This window comes from Mustela nigripes, chromosome 12 (genome assembly GCF_022355385.1).
Source record: "Mustela nigripes isolate SB6536 chromosome 12, MUSNIG.SB6536, whole genome shotgun sequence".
Lineage (NCBI taxonomy): Eukaryota > Metazoa > Chordata > Mammalia > Carnivora > Mustelidae > Mustela > Mustela nigripes.
Genome location: NC_081568.1, coordinates 88,729,033 through 88,750,536, shown reverse-complemented (window position 1 = coordinate 88,750,536; position 21,504 = coordinate 88,729,033). Strand labels below are relative to the sequence as shown.

Genomic DNA, 21,504 nt, shown 5'->3' with positions numbered 1-21,504 from the left:
GACCCTACCTAATGTGAATGCAATGACCTAGTAATAACTTTTAGATGTGATTATTAAACCTCTTAATACTAAGAAGACAAGAACAAAATGCATAAAGAACCAAGTGATCCATGCGGTAGGCTTTTCTATGATGAAGCATGCGATCAGAATGAGGCAAGAAGATCTATAGTAGATAGACCTTATGAATAATGTCATATTCCTCCCCAATGTGCCAGGTTCAGCTTTCTTGTGTTTTGTTTGTTTGTTTTGTGTGTGTGTGTGTTTTTTTTAACATTTGACTACTCTTAACTTTGTGAGAAAATAATGTGCTGGGAAAAACTCCTATTTGAACTAAAAAAAAAGTCCATGGTATATTGGCATTAATCCCAAATTTACCAATACTCTATGAGTTTATTTGCAGATAGGAACAAGTAGCAGAATGTATTGCACTTATCATGTCCCAGCCACTGTTGTAAATTCATTACATGCTTTGTCTCATTGAATCTTAATGATAACTGCATGATGTAGGCACTATTCTCAAGCCCACATTACAAATGAGGAGACATATAGAAGTAAATAACTTGCTGAAGTCTTTGAGAAAATACATAATAGTATACTAGAGATGCTTGAATAATCCCAATTTTCAGGAAAAGGAGGAAAATGAATTCCCTTCAGTTACATCCTTAGGGAGTAGGACATTAGTATTATTTCCTATAGTTAATCTTTTCATAAATTTTCCATTAGTACTTTCTCAGAAGGCTTCTATAGATTTCTGTATAAAATTACTCCAAATCCCACAGTTCAGACTTTCTACCTACCTTCCATCTTTAATTTTTTCTTGAATACTTGACTCTATCCAGCATTCTCTGTAATTCACTTACTTATATTGTTTTTTTTAACTTATTTTCCTAAAGGTTTTATTTATTTATTTGACACAGTAAGAGAGGGAAGACAAGCAGGGGGAGTGGGAGAGGGAGAAGCAGACTTCCTGCTCGGCAGGGAGCCCGATGCGGGGCTCAATCCCAGGACTCTGGGACCATAACCTGAGCCAAAGGCAGATGCTTAATGACAGCCACCCAGGTGCCCCTATATTGTTTATTTTCATTCCCCCCACATTAGTGAAATTCTAAATAGGAATTTTTGTCTGTCCGTATTTTATTTCTAGTGCTTAACATAGACACTCAATAAATAATTATTGAATGCATGAATGAGTTGATTAATCTTAAATACAGTTCTAAAATGGGTCTTAAAAAAACCTTTTTGTGAATCATAAGAAAAGGGGTGATCATATGGAATTTGTCTTAGGTCACTAATAATAAAGTATGGCAGGTTAAATTTAATTTCCTTTTCCTGAAAGACCAATACACCAGAGGAATGCTGTGCCCACTGTCAACTTGGATATCAGCAAGCACATGATAAAATCTTCCATATAAAATTGGGACTAAGATGGAGAAAGGGAATTGATGGTACCAATGTACAAAGTCATAATTGAGTATCTGTGTTTATAAATTAGTGTCTATTTACAGAAAGGCCTCTATTAACTGAGTGGAGGATTTGGTGTTTAGATCTGTCCTATTTCCCCATTTAAAAAAAATTATTTTACTTTATTTTTAAAGTAGTCTCTATGCCCAAGATGGGCTTGAACTCACAACCCTGAGATCAAGAGGGACATCCTCCAGTGACTGAGCCAGCCAGGTGTCTCTCCTGTTAATCATTTTCATCATTAATTTCGAAAGTGGCATTAATAGTAAAAAGAGCGAATCCACAGAGGAGGCAAAACTGGAAGACATAGCTAATAATGGGCATTTACAAAATTAGCATACAAAAAATATTTATTAGACTTGAGGGGAAAAGTAAATATACTAAAACAAAACTTTAAAAACTTTAAAAAGTGTATAAAACTTTGAAACACCAAGGAGAGGAGTACTAATTAATGTTGTTTGAGAAGCAATAAAGACAGAGGAGAGAGCTGGTTTAACAACATCAGGAGATTAAGGTGCTTAAAAGTAAGCACCTATCAGTAATATGACAGAAGTGCCATTTCCCCAAACATTTATTCATACTTGAGTTTCATGAATAGAACTGGATCTAAAACAGGACAAGTAATTATAGGTCTCTTTGTGTTGGTTCTCCCAGACCAGAACTAGGATGCCAGTTCTGGGCAATGCACTTTAAAGAGGATATAGAAAAGCTGGAGTATATTAAAAGACTTGCCATCAATATGAAGAGAGAAGTCAAAACTGTATTACGTGAAGTGTATCTGAAGCTGGTCTTGAACTTGTGGCCTTCAGATATGTTTTATATGGCCCACATGGAGTTTTTTTGTTTGTTTGTTTGTTTGTTGTTTTTTTAGAAATTTGAAACAGTACCAGATGCTTCAAAATGAGAAGACGTTTCATTATATATAGGATTCTGGTTGTGCCGTTACATTCTTCTATGGAAACCAACCATGAAAGTGTGTGATCCTATCTTTATACTCCTCTCTTCCTACTTCACTCTTTTGCTTTTAATTCCTGATCCATATATTAATCTGAGTGCTTGGTGCCTGAAAGAAAAGGCTCGGGAATGCATAACCTATAAAACAAGATTGGAGGTGGAAATTATGCAAATATATCTGAAGAACTTTCACAGGGCTGAGCACTTATACCTTATGTGTGTGACCCCAGAGAGCAGAATACTAGTGGTAATAAGAAGAAGAACATTCCCACCTGATACATAGAATGACTTTCTCACAGTGACCTGAGATTTGCTATATTTTATACTTTGGTTCAAACATGTTGTAAGTGGTGAATCCCATTCTAGGAACTACTAGAATGTAAGCTCTCTGAGAGCAGAGATCTTTGTCTATTTTGTTTATAGCTATATCTAAGTACCTAAATCAGGAGGACTGCATGGTAGGTGTTCGCTAAGTATTCGTACATTCCATGAATGGAATATTGAAGGAGGAGTCATGGTATACTTGCTATACTGTAGGAAAAATCAATTAGCTGTACACGTGGGGCATCATGGACTAAGGGGAATACTGCTATAGATGGCATTTAAAGTCACTTCCACCTCTGAGAATCTATCAGACAAGTGACGTGGAATGAGATTATGTATTTTACTTCAAATATGAAACATAGTAACAGTAAAGTAGAATGTGTATTTGTAGTAACAAACCTGAGAGATAAAACAGCCAATTATTTATTTATGGTATAGGCAAGAAAGTGATTTTCTGGATTTTTTACATTGCAATAATCTATTGTTTAAGATTCTTCAGATACTTGCCTGTATTTCATGTTCATATTGATGTCTGTGTCTATTCTGCTTTTTAGCTGTTAATCATTCCCATGTGATGAAAATACATTTTTATCTCCTCATATTTGTAATCTAACTTACAAAATCCATGTTGCCTTGAGGTTTGGAGTGATTTGTTATTCTCTCCTTCAAGGAAACCAAGATAATAAATCAAACCATTGGGAACTGGTTTCAATTTTCATTGTTCAGGGCAATTATTGAAGGCAATGTTCTGAAAAATCATCTTATAACTAACCTAGAAAATATTTCGAGGCCAAAATGTACCAAAGGAACAAAATTAAGTGTCTACTTTTTAAATGTCTTGTTGTGAAAATTCTATGCACCTTTTATTGTGAAGCTCTAGCAATTTTACTATTCTCAAAATCAAGAAAGGAGAAATTACTTTATAACCTTGAAGGAAAGAAAAGTATGAAGTCCTGATTTTAAATGCCAGGGATGCATGTATTTGGAATACAGTTTTAGGGGGATGTATGCTAACTATGAAAAGCAATAGCTTATTAAATTCTGGGTAACTTTCAGTTAACTTGAAGGGAATATTGTAATTGATTTTTGCTAAATGCTATTTATAAGGGATAACATTATCCTCTGAGTATCTGATTTTAAGACAAAGAAAGAAAAACAGTACCTAATTGTGTAAAGTTAGTGGAGACCTGGTGGTGAGATTGGATCTATTAACTAGATCTATGAATTGTTTTTGTAGTACATAAGGAATAATAGAGAAACTCCAGTCACGGAATGGTATCCCATAACCTTAGACTCCCATGTTGTTGTTCTTTTCATCATCAGGCCATCATCATCCCATCACCACCACCACCATCATCATCATGTATGGAATGTACACAGCCACTGTCTCTGAGAAATGCTTAGCAGTATATGCAGTTGTTTTCATAGCTTCCTCATAGAGCATGGTGAACATACAGCTTTAACACCAGTTTTAAAGCCAGCCTTAGGTAAAATGGTGATATAGCCACTGTATTATTTCAGTGACTCTTCTGTTTGAGGGAACCCTCTCTTCTTTGTAGAGCATCTTATTTCTCCTTTCTTGATTTAAAGAAAATCCTGATGAGTTTTTATATTTTAGAAAATATATAATGGAAAATTTCAAAGATAGGAAAAAGTAGAAGGAAGAGTAAAATATACCCAAAGTGCTCATCACCCAGCTTTAGGAATTCTAACTGCATAGTCTAATCTTGTTTCATCTGTATCCCTAGCCACAGTTCTCTCTGCTAGGATGATTTTGAAGCAAATCCAACATATAATATTACTTCATCTGTAAATATCTTATGTGCCTTTTTAGGCACATAGACTTTTAAAAAATTATATCAATATGAAAACACCTTACACTTTTGTAGTAATTTCTTTCTTTCTTTCTTTTTTTTTTTGAGATTTTTATTTATTTGACAGACAGATCACAAGTAAGCAGAGAGGCAGGCAGAGAGAGAGAGGAGGAGGAGGCAAGCTCCTTGCTGAGCAGAGAGCCGGATGTGAGGCTCGATCCCAGGACCCTGGGATCATGCCCTGAGCCGAAAGCAGAGGTTTTAACCACTGAGCCACCCAGGCGCCCCTGTAGTAATTTCTTAATGTCAAATTTATCTGACTAAAAATAATTTTTTAATTTGTTTTTGTTTGTTTAACATGAGTTCTAAACAAGGTTAATAGATCAAAATTATTATATCTTAATTCTCTTTTAGACTATAAATTTCTCTCTTTCTCTTTGCAGTTCTTCATTGAAAAAGCTGGGTCATATATCTTAAAGAGTTTCTCACAGATTGGTTTTTGTTGATTGCTTCCCTATGGTGTTGTTCAACATATAAACATGTCTCTTTAACTTTCTATAATTAGTAGTTAGATAGAAAGGCTTCATAAATGGCTTTCTTTTCATTATTGGGAGGGGCATAAATGTATTTTGAAATGTAGCTTTTTCCTCATATTTTCATTTCCTACAGACATGAGATACTAACCATAACTACTTTCACTGCATTATTTTATCACATCTAATTCTTTTTTCCCCCCTAGTCTCAACCTTCCCTTGCCCCCTTATATTTCTTAAATTTTTATTCTTTTTTGTGCCTCTTCTTCTTCCTTCCTTGTCTCTTTGAAACTTTTCCATCTTATTCACCTCCATGTTTCTTGCCAGTATTGCAGGTAGAGGGAGAAGAGGAGTAGAGTGACAATGACAGGAGACAGAATGTGTGGAGTTGGTAGTCAGGGAAATGGTCACATCTTTTGCTAGTTGGTTCTTTGGTTTTAAAAATTCTGTTATGTGTAATTGGTTTTGAATGTGGGTGCTTTAAACAACCCTAAGGAAACAACCTAAGATAATCATTATGATGTATTTCCTTCTAGTCTGTTAGTTTGGGTGTGAGAGAGAACAAAGGAGAAATAACTAGTTTTGAGAACAATGCGTTATCTATCGTATTAGCTCCAAGTTTTTTCATTTGACAGAATGCTATCTAAATTTCTCCAATAAATTCTTTTTAGTAGCTACTTAATATTATATAGATGTATTTTTAAGGTAATTTCCTTATAGCTGGGGAATTTTTGGTTGTCTCGAAGTATTTACCCTTAATCGTGTTACAAATAATATCCTTATTCAAAATTGGAGCTGCATTGTTAACAACCTTCTAAAATTAATTTCCAAAGAAGTGGTAAAATGAGGTTAAAGGGCATGGATGGCTTTTAATGCTTTTAATGCAGACTTCAAACTGACTTTTTAGAAAGTTTCTGTCATATTTTTCCCTCTAATTATACATGCTCTTGATTATCATAGTTTTATTATCAGTAAAAAAGTTGTCAACAGAAGTTCCTGGTTAAGCATCTGCCTTTGGTTCAAGTCATGATCCCAGGGGCCTGGGATCAAGCCCCACATCAGGCTCCCTGCTCAGAGAGGGTCTGCTTCTCCCTCTCTCTCCCTGGACTTGTGCTCATGTTGTCTCTCTCTCTCAAATAAATACGTAAAATCTTGAAAAAAAAAAGTTGTCAATATAGCCAGTCAATATTATTAGAAAGATGACTCATTTTTTTCCTGTGAATTGTTGTTAATGTTCTGAGCTAATTTTTCCATTGAGAGAAGAGTGTTTTCTTTACTAATTTGTAAAGATTTTACATATTAAGGATATTAACCATTTGGCATACCTATTGCTAGTATTTGCTATTTATCATTTACCTGAGGCAGTTTTTAATATTTTAAAATTTACTTCATTTGTCATTTCTTCCACTGTTATTGTGCTTGTAAACAGATTCCCATCCCAAGAATAAGTAAGTGTTTACTTATATTTTATTTTTGTGGCTTACTTTTTTAAAAAAACACTTCACAAAACTTATTATCTTAATGATAATTTTTAAGTTAACTATCTACACACTATTGTGCAACAGCTTTTTAGACCATTTTTATGTTGCAAAACTGAAACTATATCCATGTGGAGCAAATCCCCTTCCCTTTTCCCCCCGATTCCTGGAAGCCACCATTTTACTAAGAGTTTGACTACTGAAGATACATCATACAAGTAGAATCATTTAGTATTTGAGATTATGACTCAAATTTATTTTTGAGATTTTGATATTTTATTTTGAGATTATGACTCATATTTATGACTAAATTATTTCACTTAGTGTAATATCCTCAAGGTTCACCTGGGCTGTAGCATGTGACAGGATTTTCTTCTTTTCTAAGGCTGAGCCATAGTCCATTGTGTGTGCGTGTGTGTGTGTGTGTGTGTGTGTGTGCGTGCGCATTACATTTTCTATGTACATTCATCTGTTGATGCACATTTGACCTCTTGGCTATTACAAATAGGGCTATTGTGAATATTAGTATAAAATATCTTCTTTAGGTCTTGGTTTCAGTTCTTTTGGTTATATTCCCTGAAGTTGGATTGTTAGATAATATGCTAGTTCTTTTTTAATGTTTTGTGGAACTTCCATTTTATTTTCTAAAACAGTTACACCATTTTACTGTCCCACCAACAATGCAGAAGTGCTTTTCTCTACATTTTTGCTAAAATATGTTATTTTGTTTTGGTGGTGGTGGTGGTGGTAGTATCCTAGTAAGTGTGTTATGTCTCACTGTGGCTTTGGTTTGCATTTTTCTAATGATTAGTGATGTTGAACATCATTTCATATGCTTAGTATTCATTTGTGTATCATCTTTGGAGAAACCTTTATTCAAGTTCTTTTTTCATTTTTAGTGTGAGTTATTTGACTTTTGTTATTGAACTTTAGATATTTATATAATTTGGATATTTACTCCTTATCAAATATAATATTTAGAAATTCTCATTTTCATTCTGCATCTTCTATAGGTCCTTTTTTTTGTGGTTACCATAAAGATTACTTAAGATGGTTTATAGTTAGAGCAATCTATTTTAAACTGATAATTTCCATCATATACAAAAATGTTACTCCTTTCATTCCCTCTCACTTTACATTATCAATTTTACAGATTATAGATTTTTATGCTTTGTCTCCATTAACATAGTTCTAGAGTTTTTTATGGTCTTATATTTTAAATTCTACACTAGAATTTAAAATGACTTTTGTGGGGCACCTGGGTGGCTCAGTGGGTTAAAGCCTCTGCCTTCGGCTCAGGTCATGATCCCAGGGTCCTGGGATCGAGCCCCGTATCGGGCGGTCCGCTCCGCGGAGAGACTGCTTCCTCCTCTCTCTCTCTCTGCGTGCTTCTGATCTCTATCTGTCAAATAAATAAAATCTTGAAAAAAAATAAAATAAAATGACTTTTGTACCACAGAATTCTGTATTTGCCTAGATATTTACCTTCACCTAAATATTTTACAAGAGAGTTTTATATCTTCATATAACTTTGTGTTGCTATCTAAGTTCTCTTGTTTCAACTTGAAGGACTCCCTTTAACAGTTCTCATAAGGTAGATCCAGTGTTGTTGAACTGTCCTACCTCTCAACCCCACCAGATTTTGTTTATCTGGGAAATTTTTTATAGCTCCTTCATTTCAAAGGACAATTTTGCCAGCTATCATATTCTTGGTTTGCAGTGTTTTTCTTTCAGCATTTTGAATATATCCTATTCTACTCTCTTCTGGGTGTAATATTTCTCCTGAGAATTCACTGACAATCTCATAGGGGCTCTTTTTTATGTGATGAGTCACTTTTCTGTTGTTGCTTCCTAGATTTTCTCTTTGTCTTTGACTTCTGACTGTTTATTTAATGTGTCTTAGTGGAGGCTTTTTTTAAGTTTATCTCAGAGTCCTTTTTGTTCTTGAATTTGGATGTTCATTTCCTTCCTTGGTATTGGGAAATTTTCAGACATTATTTCATCAAATATACTTTCTCCCCTTTTTCTCTTTCTTCTTTCTGGGACTCCCATAATGCATATATAAGCCCCTTAGAATTTCTCACTCTTAAAATTCTTTTTTACTTTTTCTTCTAATTGTTTTGTTTATAATTTCAAATGACCTGTCTTTAGGTTCATTGATTTTTTTTCTTCTGTTTTAGTCTGCTATTTATTTCCTCTAGTGAATTTTTCAATACAGTTACTATATTCTTCAAGTCCAGAAATATTGTCTAATTCTTTTATAGTTCCTCTTTGTTGATACTCTAATTTTGCTCATGCATAATTTTTTTATTTCATTTTTGTCCATCTGTGTTCTCTTATAGCACATTGAGCTCCTTTGAGATAATTCTTTTGAATTTTTTTTTAGAAATTTCATAAATTTTTGTTCCCTTAGGGTCAATTTCTGGAAATTTATTTTTTTCTTTGAATGGGCCATGTTTCCCTATGCTTTCATGTGCATTATTTTTATTATTATTTTGATATGATTTGTGTATTTTTAAAAATTTTATCTTATTTTTTCAGTGCTCCGAAATTCATTATTTATATACCACAGCCACTGCTCCATGCAATATGTGTTTTGTGTATTCGAAAAAACCATAACCCTTCCCAGTCTTTACAGACTGGCTTTCTAGAGAACAGCTGCCAACATGGTTAAATATTCTGGAGGCTTCCCAAGCCTTTTCTGGAAAAGCAGTCTCCAAATCTGTGCACATAATTTCTCAATTAGTGAAATTTGTCAGTTTTTTTTTCAGGAGTTTATACTTTCTTGCCTGCTCTGGTGTCTGTCCACAGTACCTTGAAAGTTCTGTAGCACTGATAGCTCTCTTCTGTGTTTGGTGGCTCCCACACATCTACAATATTCTTATTCCCTATCAGTGCTCCAAGTTAGGTGAGACAGAAACAAGTCCTTTGGGCTGCTCCACAAAGTGTGGAACACTGGATGTACAGTGCAGTCTTCTTTTTGCCTTTCCAAAAGAAAGCCCACAAGTTGGGTTTTTTTCCTTTTGCACCAGAATGTGTTGTCTTGGGAAAACGTTATCATGGTTAAGATAAAATGGCTTTTCTTACCCATTTCAATGTGACTATTCTTGGTTTTGAACTTGCTTGGAGTACTGCAACTTATTAACTGCTTCCTGGAGTTCTCATAAATATTCTTCAGACTTTATATTTTTGTTAAGTTTGTGTCTCAGTAGGAGAATGAGGTCTGGAACTTCCTGTTCCACCTTGCATGGTGAATATAACTACTTTCCTCAACACCTGTACAACACTGCTCCTTCCCCATTAGATCGTAGTATTACCTTTAATACATATTAATATCCTAAATTCTTTTTTTTTTAAGATTTTATCTATTTATTTGACAGAGAGAGAGAGATCACAAGTAGGCAGAGAGGCAGGCAGAGAGAGAGGGGGAAGCAGGTTCCCTGCTGAGTAGAGAACCCCATGCGGGGCTTGATCCCAGGACCCTGAGATCATGACCTGAACCAAGGGCAGAGGCCTAACCCACTTAGTCACCCAGGCTCTCCAACACACCTTAAATTCTTGCATAAAAAAGATTAAAGGAAATTCTGTACTGTTTCACTGATATTTCTGTCAATTATTTCCAAGTCCCAAACTGTTTTTGTGACTGTAGTATCATAGTATAATTTTAAGTATTATAATTTTAAAGATTATCCTCACATTATTTTTTATTCTAAAAATATTTTTATTCTCACTTCTTTTCTTTTAAAGACCTTGCTAAAGGGGTGCCTGGGTGACTCAGTGGGTAAAAGCTTCTGCCTTCAGCTCAGGTCATGATCCCAGGGTCCTGGGATGGAGCCCCGCATTGGGTTCTCTGCTCAGCGGGGAGCCTGCTTCCCTTCCTCTCTCTCTCTCTCTTTCTGCCTGCCTCTCTATTTGTGATCTCTGTCAAATAAATTTTTAAAAAAATTTTTAAAAAAAGACCTTGCTAACATTAAAAAAAAATGAGTTTTTTGTTTGTTTTTGTTTTTTTGCAATGACATTAAACCTAGAAAATAATTGCAAGGAATCTCAGGCTTGATTACATCAGTCTTAAGAAATTCATGTAGAACTCTAAATATAGTTTTTAACTATTTCTTTTTAAGCTTTTTTTTGAAAAATATTTATATCTATTTTTTTGACAGAGAGAGAGAGATCACAAGTAGGCACAGAGGCAGGCAGAAAGAGAGGGGGAAGCAGGCTCCCCACCAAGCAGAAAGCCCAATGCAGGGCCCAATCCCAGGACCCTGAGATCATGACCCAAGCTGAAGGCAGAGGCTCAACCCACTGAGCCATCCAGGCACCCCTTTAAGCTATTTTTTTTTAATTAAAAAGGTAAATAACATATTTTTCTATTGTAGTTTTAAGAACAGCTCTTTAATTTCATAAAGAAAAGTCTTTTCCATATTCTATTTTATAACTGGAGAAATTCACCCAACTCTTCTTTCTTCAAGTATTTTTCAATTGATGTTTTGGTTTTCTACATTAAACCAGGTTTTAGTCAAATAATGACAATAATTTCTTCATCTTTACTATCGTTTTGTGACTTATTTCTATTAACATATCCCTGATGGGCCTGAAGTACTGGGCAATGCTATATTTGTATTAAAATGATGAGCATTAGTGTAAGTTAAACCTAGTCTGAAACCCTGGCTTTACTGCCTACTAATAGTTTCTCTTAATCCTCCCTAAAGTGGAAGTTAAGTGGCAAACTAACCTCCCTAAGCCTCATTTTCCCAATCTATAAGATAGGAATAATAATAGTCCTTCATGTGAGGTTTTTTTTTCTTAAGATGAAGTTTTATTTATTATTTATTTATTTATTCGTTCATTTATTCATTATTCCAGTATAATTAACATATAATGTTATATTGGTTTCAGGTGTACATTACAGTGATTCAGAAATTCTGTACATTATACAGTGCTCAAAGATCAAGTAGGTACTTATACGGAACATCTAATATAGTGAATATTATTAATAATATTAAGTAAAAGCGCTGGCTGGGAGCATTCCTGCGTTTTTTTTATTTTAATAAGAATAAATGTTATCTTTCACCATTAATTATAATGTTGAATGTAGACAACATAAATGTTACTTTGATCTAAAGATCAATGAAATATTTTCTAGTTACCTGAGCATGAAAGCCAAGACTGAAAATATAATTTTTGGCTCCTTACATTTGAAGAGGGAATTTAGCATTACTTTGTCTCTTCTTTCCTCTCTACACCTCATTCATGTTTATAGATACATTTCTGATTGATATTGACTGATAGTGGTATTTAAATAAAATTTGAAAGTGAAGACAGTAGATCTTTGTGTGCCTCTTAATGTTGTGGTTTCACACCTGATTACTCAAGTAAGATATTTTTTAAAACACTAGATAATAAGCCAGGTGAGTTTTAACCCAGGAAGATGACTTTCATGGATCCAAAAAAAATTGTTAGTTTCTTTTTTGTAGCTGTGATTCTATTACTGTATATCACTGTGAAGTAAATAATTAATAGAGGTCACACTTCCTCTGCTAACAAAATAGAATCTGCTTCATTTTCCAAGGTCATCCAGGAAAGGTACAGTGTTATTTACAGAAAGTTGATTGAATCCCATAGATTTGACTTTCTTTTTGATGAGGATCTATAGTAGAATATTGCTGAATGGGAAGTTTCCTATTCTTTCTAGTAACTTTTTAGAAGTTTTGATGAATGAATTATAGAAGATGGCTTTACAAAAGCTTCAGTGATTTCTGTGTCCTCTAATCCATTTGAAATCATAGTCTGTATTTGGATTATATTCTACAGATGCTTGAGAGCTCTGTGCTATCTTTGTGTTAACCTGAGGTGGAGATTTTCATTTTCACACACAACTCATTTTGCAACTCATTATATCAGCATACAAATAACCATTTGAAAACAGATTGTGCTAATTCAGTGCAATGCCTGACCTTTTTAATACTGAAAGACCTTAGGTATTTATCTTTATTGCCTTGACTTCTGAGTTTCTTATAAGATTATTTGGATAACCTTAGCATTAGATTTTAAGATAAAATACATGTAATGAGGAATGAGATAACGGGAAAAATATTTGGCAGAAGGCTTAGGGAATCTTCATGCAGATTTTCAATTATTGCTTTATATATCATGAACAATTTCATGGAGACTTAGCAGTATAATACATATAGAAAATGTCTACTGTTGGTATAGAGTGCTTTTGAATGGTATGATATTCAATTTATTGTCATAGTAACCTATTAAATTGTATCCTAGTCCTTAAAGTGTTGGCTCAGTTTTCAAAAATTGTCTTGTTTATACTGCAAACTCAGACACAGGGAAACTACTTTTTCAGAGCTTAATTTTGGAGGAAACTAATTACACAGGAGAAAGGAATGTAACATTGGAAGTGATACAAATCTATCATCCACTTAGTCTGTTCTTTTCCCTGAAACCTGTGGAACTAGTTAGCCTGCTAACTTCTATAGTGCTCTGCATAACACAGGTACTCTGGAAGCACTGAGTGCCTGAAATCTTTAATACTTACTTAAAAACTTAGGTAAATATACTTATCATAATGAATATGTATGTGAAAGAAGTTTCAAATGTGGGGGTAGATGAAAGCAATTTGAGTGATTAAAATCTTGGAATTTTAAAAGAAATTCCTTTTTGTCCTGGAACCACGAAGCTTGTGTGTGTGTGTGTGTGTGTGTGTGTGTGTGTATTTTGTAAATTTTACACTTTATATTTTATATTTATACACACACACACACACAGTTGTTGTTGTTTTGAGAATTTAAAGCGATATTATAAGCATTATACTCAGGACTATACCAGTAAAGAATATTTCTGCTGAAAATGATTGAAATCTAATTCAAATTAGCTTAAACAAAAAGGATTGTGTGACTTTGATAAAGGAGAAGGATGGACAGGGGTGGGTCCTTAGCTCACATAAATCAAGGGAATCAAATTGCCCAAAGAATCTCGTATGTATCTTGTTAATCTTGCTCCCCCAAGGCTCAGCTTCATTCCTTCCTACGACAGTCCTTTCTTCTGAGTTTGGGGACATGACACAGGTTCTTCCTCAGTTCCCCTTGCCTTTCAACGTCAGTGGTTGGGAGTGGGTTTACATGTCTCCAAGTCAGCAATATACACATCTTCAAAAGGATTTTTTCTCCATCGTTGGAGCAGTGTCCATGCGTATAGCTATGGGGTAGAGGGATTTAGATTGGTAACCCTAGCTGAACTACATAGTTGGAGCAGGGGAAGTATAGTACTCCCAGGAGGACCAAGGAGGTAGATACATAGGGAAGACAAAGCAGCCAGATTAAGGAGTGATATAAAGTGCCACTGAAAAATGAATGTAAAATTGATGTCAAATTTCTGTTTCAGCAAAAATCACAAAGTTTGGGAGTCCTTGAGTTAATGAAATGGGGATGATGATGACTTCATTAGAAGGGAGAAGAAGGAAAGGAGAAACCCTAACCAGCACAGCCATTCCTGACTCTCACTTCATTATTCAGAATTTGGCCAAAAAGGAAGGACAAGAGAATATATCTGTCATAGACAGAATAATGGTACTCAAAGATGTCTATGTTCAAAAGCTTACAACATATTTATATGTTTCTTACATTGCAAAAAGGACTTTGCATTTGTTAATCTAACTTATATCAATAGCTACAAACACAAACTAGTAATACCAATGTCTAATTCTATTTTCCCAGTTCCCACTTTCTTATAGTTGAAGGAATAGAGTCAGGTGTTTCTATTCCCTTCACTGATTCCTTCAACAAGGTTTATTTCACATGTTTTGTCCCAGGCACTGGCTGAGTGCTGGAGGCAAAAAAGTTGTTATAGCACATTCTTTTCCTTCCAGATGTGTCCAAGCTAAGGATGGGAATAGACACATAAACAAATCATCTTACTAGAGTTGGCAGGCTGAAGGCTGACTTAAGGCCATAAATTAAAAGGCAGCAGTTATTTGCTTTCATTGTCTTGGATAATATTTTCAACATGTTGAGGAGGAGGTCATTGAAAGAACATGACCACCAGCTGACCCACAAGCTGGACCCAGGCAACTGGAGGCTCCTCTTCCACTCCTGTCCTTGGAATGTGTGTTCTGCCCACTATCCTCACAGTGGAAGCTCTTTTCAAGGATGAAGCACTGAGGGAGCAGTGTGTTGTTGAGACCATCAGTACATTATATTTGAGTGAACCCAGCTAAGACCTCTTCACAGTTTTTTAAGATTCTTGTGGCTAGGTGAAGAGGTCTTTTCTTTTTGCAGCTGCCCAAGACAAGCCTTGAGTGTAAGTTCCCTTGCTTATTAAACCTGCCACCCACCAATCTGGAGTAGCCTCTTTCTTTTGGTCTTTCCTTGACCTCTGTGTACAGGGGATAGTTTCAAATTTCAATCAGGAAGCTCCTGTGGTTTTGAACCAACAATGGGAAAGGCAGCCAGGAGACTGAAGAAATGGGTCTTAGGACAAAGGCATCTTTAGGGGAAATTTTGCATTGGTTATCCATCTCTGTGTGGGCAGAAGTGGCCCATACTTAGATGCTTGTGGACTGCCACATAAATATAGGAATACCCTGAAAAAGCTGTATGGTTTGGCACATTTGTTTGCGGACCCACACATAGCACACTGTGGCAGAGAAGGGAAATGATTGGCTGCCACAATAAGCTCACCTCTACAGTGGGTAATTAGGCTGGCTGCCCACTGATCCCAATTAGGGGCCAAAGCTCAAGTAAAAGTTGGCAGAAGAGCTGAGGTTAAAGAAGTATATGCAGGTGTCCACTACTCTGCCACTTCGGGACTGGCAGACAAAGTGAAAAAGCATGTTGATAAGATGAAGACCTTAAGACCATTTTACAAAGCTGAGATGGGGCACAAGCTGCTGAGAATTAAGGTCTGAGTGCTTATAGCACAGCCTATTTGGACACTAAGAGGTAGGGGCATAGGACAAACTATCCAAGGGCTACATTGAAGAAGTGTTGTACTCTCTGCCCCTAGTGCTTTCAGAAATCCAGTACGGAGAGTAAAAACAAAAACAAAAAACAGACAAAACAAACAACCAAACAGAAAAAACCAGACAGGTCATGGCAGATGTTTGTGAACATTGAGAACTGGACATGGTAGGGCTGTGCCCAACATTGCATTTATCTTAGATACCTGTACTACAGTCCTCGGAATGTATCATGCTGTAATGGACTGAGGAAATGCTTTTTTTCAGTATAACCCTGGACACTGAGTCACAAAATCATTTTGCCTCCATATGAAGGGCAATAGTGGACTTTTCAAGTGCTTTTCCAAATCTATCTGCATGGTCCCACAGTATGTCATGGGATGTTGCTGGAGATCTGTCCTGTTCTCCTTCCATGGATTAGTAAAATTCATCCATTACCATGGATGATGACATCGTGTTAAGATGTGAAAACTTGCCTTTGATGTAGGAAATTCTACAGATTTTGCTGGAACATCTTCAAGGAGAGGATAACTGGTGAATGATGAACCCACAGAAAATTTAAGGCTCAGGAATTGCTATAAAGTTTTTCAGAAAACTTTATATGTATTGTGGGATAAGTCCCTTATTGTCCCAGAGGTTGTGATTAATAAGATATGAGTCTATTCTATTCCTAAGAACCTGAAAAAGATGTAAGATTTTGTATGGATTTTGGTGTTTGGGAAGACTTTTATTTCCCACCTGGCACAGTGCTTCTGTTCTTTAAACAGCATGGGAAAGAAAGGGCACCTATGAGACTGGGGGTCAGAGCACCAAGCTGCCTTTGAGAAGACAGAAGTATTAATGATTAAAGAGATTGAAGCTCTGGGCCATCTCTCAAGCATGGCTACCATTTGAATTAAATGTCTGTGACTCCAGAAGGTATGGGTTGGGTGTTATGGCAGAGATAACAGGAGGAGAGAGTGTCCCTAGGATTTTGGTCCCAGTTCTGAAGGGAACAGAAACCAGATAGACCTCCATAGAGCAACAGCTCCTAGGAGCATACACAGTACTCCTCCAGGTTGAGCCTCTTATGAAGGAAAAGCCTATCATGGTAAGAACTCCCCTTCATCTCAAGAGGTGAGTTTCAGATTGCCAGGGGCTATCATTTCCTAGAGCCATAAGGTAATGACCATGAAGACTACCCACTATCTAGAAATATGGTTGCTGCTAGGCCCAGTGGAGTATATAGATCCTCCAGATTACTCCACCCCTATTCTTGTGGTGGTCTATAAAGAGGGAGTGGGGAAAGTTCCTGCTAATGCCTGGTATACCTATGGACAACCCACCCACATGGACTTCAGTCACTCTTCAGCCCAACACTGACAACGTCTGGATGGAAACAGGAACAAGCCCAGCAGCCAATGGGCTAAAGGAATAGCAGTTTGGCTGGTTATCACTCATGATCCCTAGCCATTAACCTTTTGCACAAGCAGCTGGATTATTATAAAGAGATTAATCCTATGGCATGGACAATTGGAAGCCCAGAAGTGGGTGATCATGAGTAAGCCCTTGTAGGATCAGGTTAAGTAGAAGTCATTTGGGCTCTTCTACAGGAGCCTGATGTAGTCTTCATGGTCATTACCTTATGGCTCAAGGAAATTATAGCCCCTGGCAATCAGGAAACTGATGCCCTAGCTTAGGGTATGAACTTTAGCAACTGACCCTTTAGTAGATACAGCAGATTGTCTCAGAGAAAGAGCAGCCACTGTAGCATCCAGTGGGATTGCCTATTGTCATGGATGTCAGATTACTCTTAAAATGTAGCAACTTGGTTAATGCAGTAACAGCACATCCTGTATGTTCTGAATAATGCTTAAGGCAACTGCCAAAAGAGTCTGGAGCCTTCCATAGAAGTTCCCATTCAGTGAGGTATTGGAAAATTGATTATATTTGCCCCTTCCTCCAAGTGATGGTTCTAAATATGCCTTGGTTTGTGAGGACACTGTGTTTAGCCTAATCCAAGCTTTCCCCCATTGCTGTTCAAACCAGGTTGCCACTATTAGGGGATTAGAGAAACTCAGTGGATACCTTCACCAAATAGTGATCAGGAGTCACATTTCCAAGGTCATGATGTGGAATGTGATATTGAATGGAGGCTCAACCCCCAAGTAGCAGAGTTGGTAGAAAGGAGTACTAAAGCAGAAATTAAATTACTAACAGGTAAAACTACTTTGGCTGGGTGGATTAAAGTACTGTCCCAGGCTTTACAACATTTGAATGATCAACTACATGGTTTATTACCCTATCTGCATGACTGCGGACTCTTATGGAGACACCTAATGCTACAGATGTTTTGGGAGATAGCCATTACCCTGACTCTCACCAAGGATCAATTTGCTGTGTTGCTGAGGACAACAAGCCCCATCACACTTGGGAAAGATGTATTCTATTGGAATTTTTAATGGGATGTCCTCCCAGGATGAGTGAGTTACTTTGCACCTTTGGGTGAGGAGGAACTACATAAGCTCAACTAAAACCCTATTGTCCTACTGCAAGTTGAAGCTCTTGAAACACACTATATTGGAATGAAACACATATTGCTGAAAGAAAGAAAAAGGTAGAAATCCTGGGTTGGTACACCTGCTTCTAGTCTATCTCTTCTCATCTGGTAGTGCTGCCTTCTGGCATGGTAAACACAACCAGTTCAAACTCTTGAAGCTGCAACCACGTTAAAACCTAATGATCAAGGCACAGGTGTAATTCTTATACAAGGTGGATATTTTCCCATATAATTACCTAGTAAATATCTGTCTTTTCAACCTTGGATTTCTACTGTTCTGGTGTCTGGTCACAGATGGGCACTTTGATGGAAAGTGGGTCCACTGATATGCTTGACAATAGAATCAGTCCAACTTTGGGGTAACTGGGCAGCTGTCACTCTCTATCGTAGGTATCACCACTCCAGAAAGGGGACTGGAAGGCCTTAAAGCAGTATACTAAGGAATAATGACCTAGTACTCTTGCTCTTAATTCTTCTGATATTACTAATACTGATCCAGAAATGGGTCTGTGACACACACTATTAATAACTGGGCCTGGGTGTTCTTTTTTTTTTTAAGCATTCAAACTGCATAGGTAGCCCATCAAAGTGTTGACCAGAAGGGCCTAAAAATACCACTATCAAAGCAATGGATGGCTAGGGGCTTTTGGGTGATGTAGTCAGTTTAGTGGCCGACTCTTGGTTTTAGCTCAGGTCATGATCTCAGGGTGGGATTGAGCCCCATGTTGGGCACAGCACTCAGTGGTCTGCTTAAGTTTCTCTCTCCTTATCCCTCTGCCCATCCCCCACCTCTCTCTCTCAAATAAATAAATCTTAAAAAAAAACAAAAAACAAAAGCCATGGATGGCTGTGCTCAAATTTGGGATGGGTTCATTTGAGCACTCAGGCACCCCCTTTATTGGGAAGAGAGGTATCGCTATAAACAGAACAAACCCAATTGTACCAGGGACATGGGATGGATATTACCAAAGTTGCATAGTAACTGTTATATTAAAGGATAGTGACTGGTTTGGCACTAATGGGTTTGACACTGACTGGTCATACAGTCCAGGTATTTTTGGATAGCCTCCAATGGGATCCAGCGGGTGTATAGCACAATCTTTGTAATTTCTACCTTAGTGGTTGGGCTGTGCATCCTGGAGTTTCTTTAGCCACAGAAGAGAATCCACTCCATAGTAACAAAAATTACCAACCTCTGTTTCCTCCAGGCATATTCTGTTTTCCACCAGTATGATCGTTTGGCCACCATATTTGTTCCCTCCTTTGGCCTAGAAGACGTTATAGGGCACACAGAAGTTTTTATTAAATTCCCCCACAAACCTTAAGTGATGGTTGGCAAAGCCTGTTTTTACTGAACACTTAACTCTTTGTAATGAAAAAGCTTGTCTTCTGAAATAGAATGGACATTATTACTGCCTCCCAAGGAGGCACCTGTGTCATTATCCAAACAACATTATGTTTATATCTGATGAGTCTGTTAAAATGTATCATCTTTATTAAATCACATGAGGACACCCCAGTCTGGTGGGCTTAGTAAATTAGTGGTTTGGATCATGGGACTTGGGGCAGAAAATATTTATTTTGGGAACCATTATCTTGATGCCGGTCTTCCCTGGCACGCGCCTATACTGCTGCTGTGGTACCTGACTCCAGCGCACCCCGCAGCCCCAAACGAGCAGCCTCCCTGATAGGGGAAAGCCTTGCTGACTCCTCTAGGTTCATTGTAGAAGGGGACGCACTGGGTTGTAAAAGCTGCCACAGGGATGCCCTGTTTGAGGAGGTCACTGATAGGTCATGGCCTCTGGCTGACCCCCCCCCCCCCCAGCTGCATCCGGGCACTAAGAGGTCCCTCCGCCACGCCCTATCCTTGGAATGAATGTCCCTTCCTCGCACCATTTCCGCCGCAGGAGCTGGTTTTCAGGCACCGCCTCAAGAGAGCCGTGTGCTGTGGAGACTTTGGGGTTCCTGTGACTGAGTGCAGCGGAGGCATCCACATCAACTTCAGACCGGGGTGTTGTCTGTGGTGATCCGCAGGGCTGGCAGCGCCCTGAATCCGCCTGTTGTGTAAGTTCCCTGACTGTATCCGACCGGCTCGTAACCGCCTGGGGAGGCTTGCCTGCCCCGCCCATGCCCCCCTGCCCGCCATGTGCAGGTGCCAGTTTCATAGTCACCCAGGAGGCTCCCGAGGTTTTGAACCAGAAGTGTGTCAGAGGAGGAGAGAGACGGCGGAAGTGTAGTATCCGAGAGCTTTGCTTAAGTGGAAGAGACAGCACCGATCCAGGTGTGAGACTAAACAAAACTGAATGGACAAGTAAACATAATCATAAATCTTAGTTGGCCTCAGAAAGCCCAGCTTTTCTACGTGGGCCATGTCACTTCTGACAGCAGCCCCTTTCTCGAAGAAAAGTGTCACCCTGCATCCGTCCTCCCAAAGGGCCCTAAGCCCTCTGTTAACAGCTCTCATTCTATGACTATCAGCTATTTATCTTTGTCCCCACATGACTAGAAATATTTGAGGGAAAGGAAATGCCTTATTCATCTGTATTTCCAGCACCCTACACAGTCTTGGAAGTTAGTATATACTTAATCAGTTCTTAGATTGAGGAATTAACTGAGAAAGAATGATGTCATGATTAAGATAATTTGAACTCATAGGGATGTGATTATATGTAATATAGCTCTAGCTATAATAAGGAGACCCCAAATTTTAGTGGCTTCCCGGAATGAAAAATTATTTGTGGCCCATGTAGCCCAGATTAAGTGTTTTTGATTGTCAAGGGGTTTTCTTCTGAAGAGTGATTTTGGTACCATGACTCCTTCCATCTTTTGTCTCCATGATCTTCAGTGTAAAGCAAGGGGTTACAGAGGGTGAGAGGAACAAAGTTTGCCCTCACAGTTTTTATGGGCCAGGTGTGAAAGTGGGATGTGTTTCCTTTCCTTGTAATCCATTACATGTAATGTAACAGCATTGATACTGTCTACAACTACCTGCAATAGAGTCTGGAAATGTGATGTAGCTCTGTGTCCAAAAACATTCTCTCCTACAATGCCACATAAGAAACAAATATGAAAAACAATGAGATTATCAGCAACCATGGCAATTTATTTAACACCAGTTATGCATATGTCCCTATTCTTAGGGCCTTGTAAACTGATTTGCAATCTACTTTGGGATGGAAAAAAAAGGAGAACAAAGAAATTAAATATCCTGCATAGAAGCTGAAAATAATTGAAAGGAAAATAAGAATAATGGTAATGGTGACAACATATTTAATGCTCATTCATTTTAAGTGTTATTATTATGGAATTTTTTCCCTTAAGTATGCCTTTCAGAGACATATTTGTCCTAACAGTGAAAATAATTATCTAAAGTGGGTTTTTTTTTTGGTTTTGTTTTTTGGTCAGCTATTCCAAGCAAATTGTTTAGTTGCCCAAA

At 37.4% G+C, this 21,504-nt stretch overlaps 1 protein-coding gene and 1 pseudogene across 7 annotated transcripts in view; one reads left to right on the top strand and one right to left on the bottom strand.

The window, feature by feature from the left end:
* Positions 1–20,197, bottom strand: part of LOC132028124 (short coiled-coil protein-like) — a 32,785-nt pseudogene extending 12,588 nt beyond the window's left edge.
* Positions 1–21,504, top strand: part of LOC132028661 (cAMP-specific 3',5'-cyclic phosphodiesterase 4D-like) — a 907,530-nt gene that overhangs the window by 475,539 nt on the left and 410,487 nt on the right. Inside the window, exon 1 of one of the 7 annotated variants that reach the window (XM_059417925.1) lies at positions 20,071–20,132. The exons of the other annotated variants lie outside the window; for them this stretch is intronic. The gene's annotated coding sequence lies outside the window, so the exon portion shown is untranslated. Of the gene's footprint in view, positions 1–20,070; positions 20,133–21,504 lie in introns of those variants that run through there. 7 annotated transcript variants of the gene reach the window in all.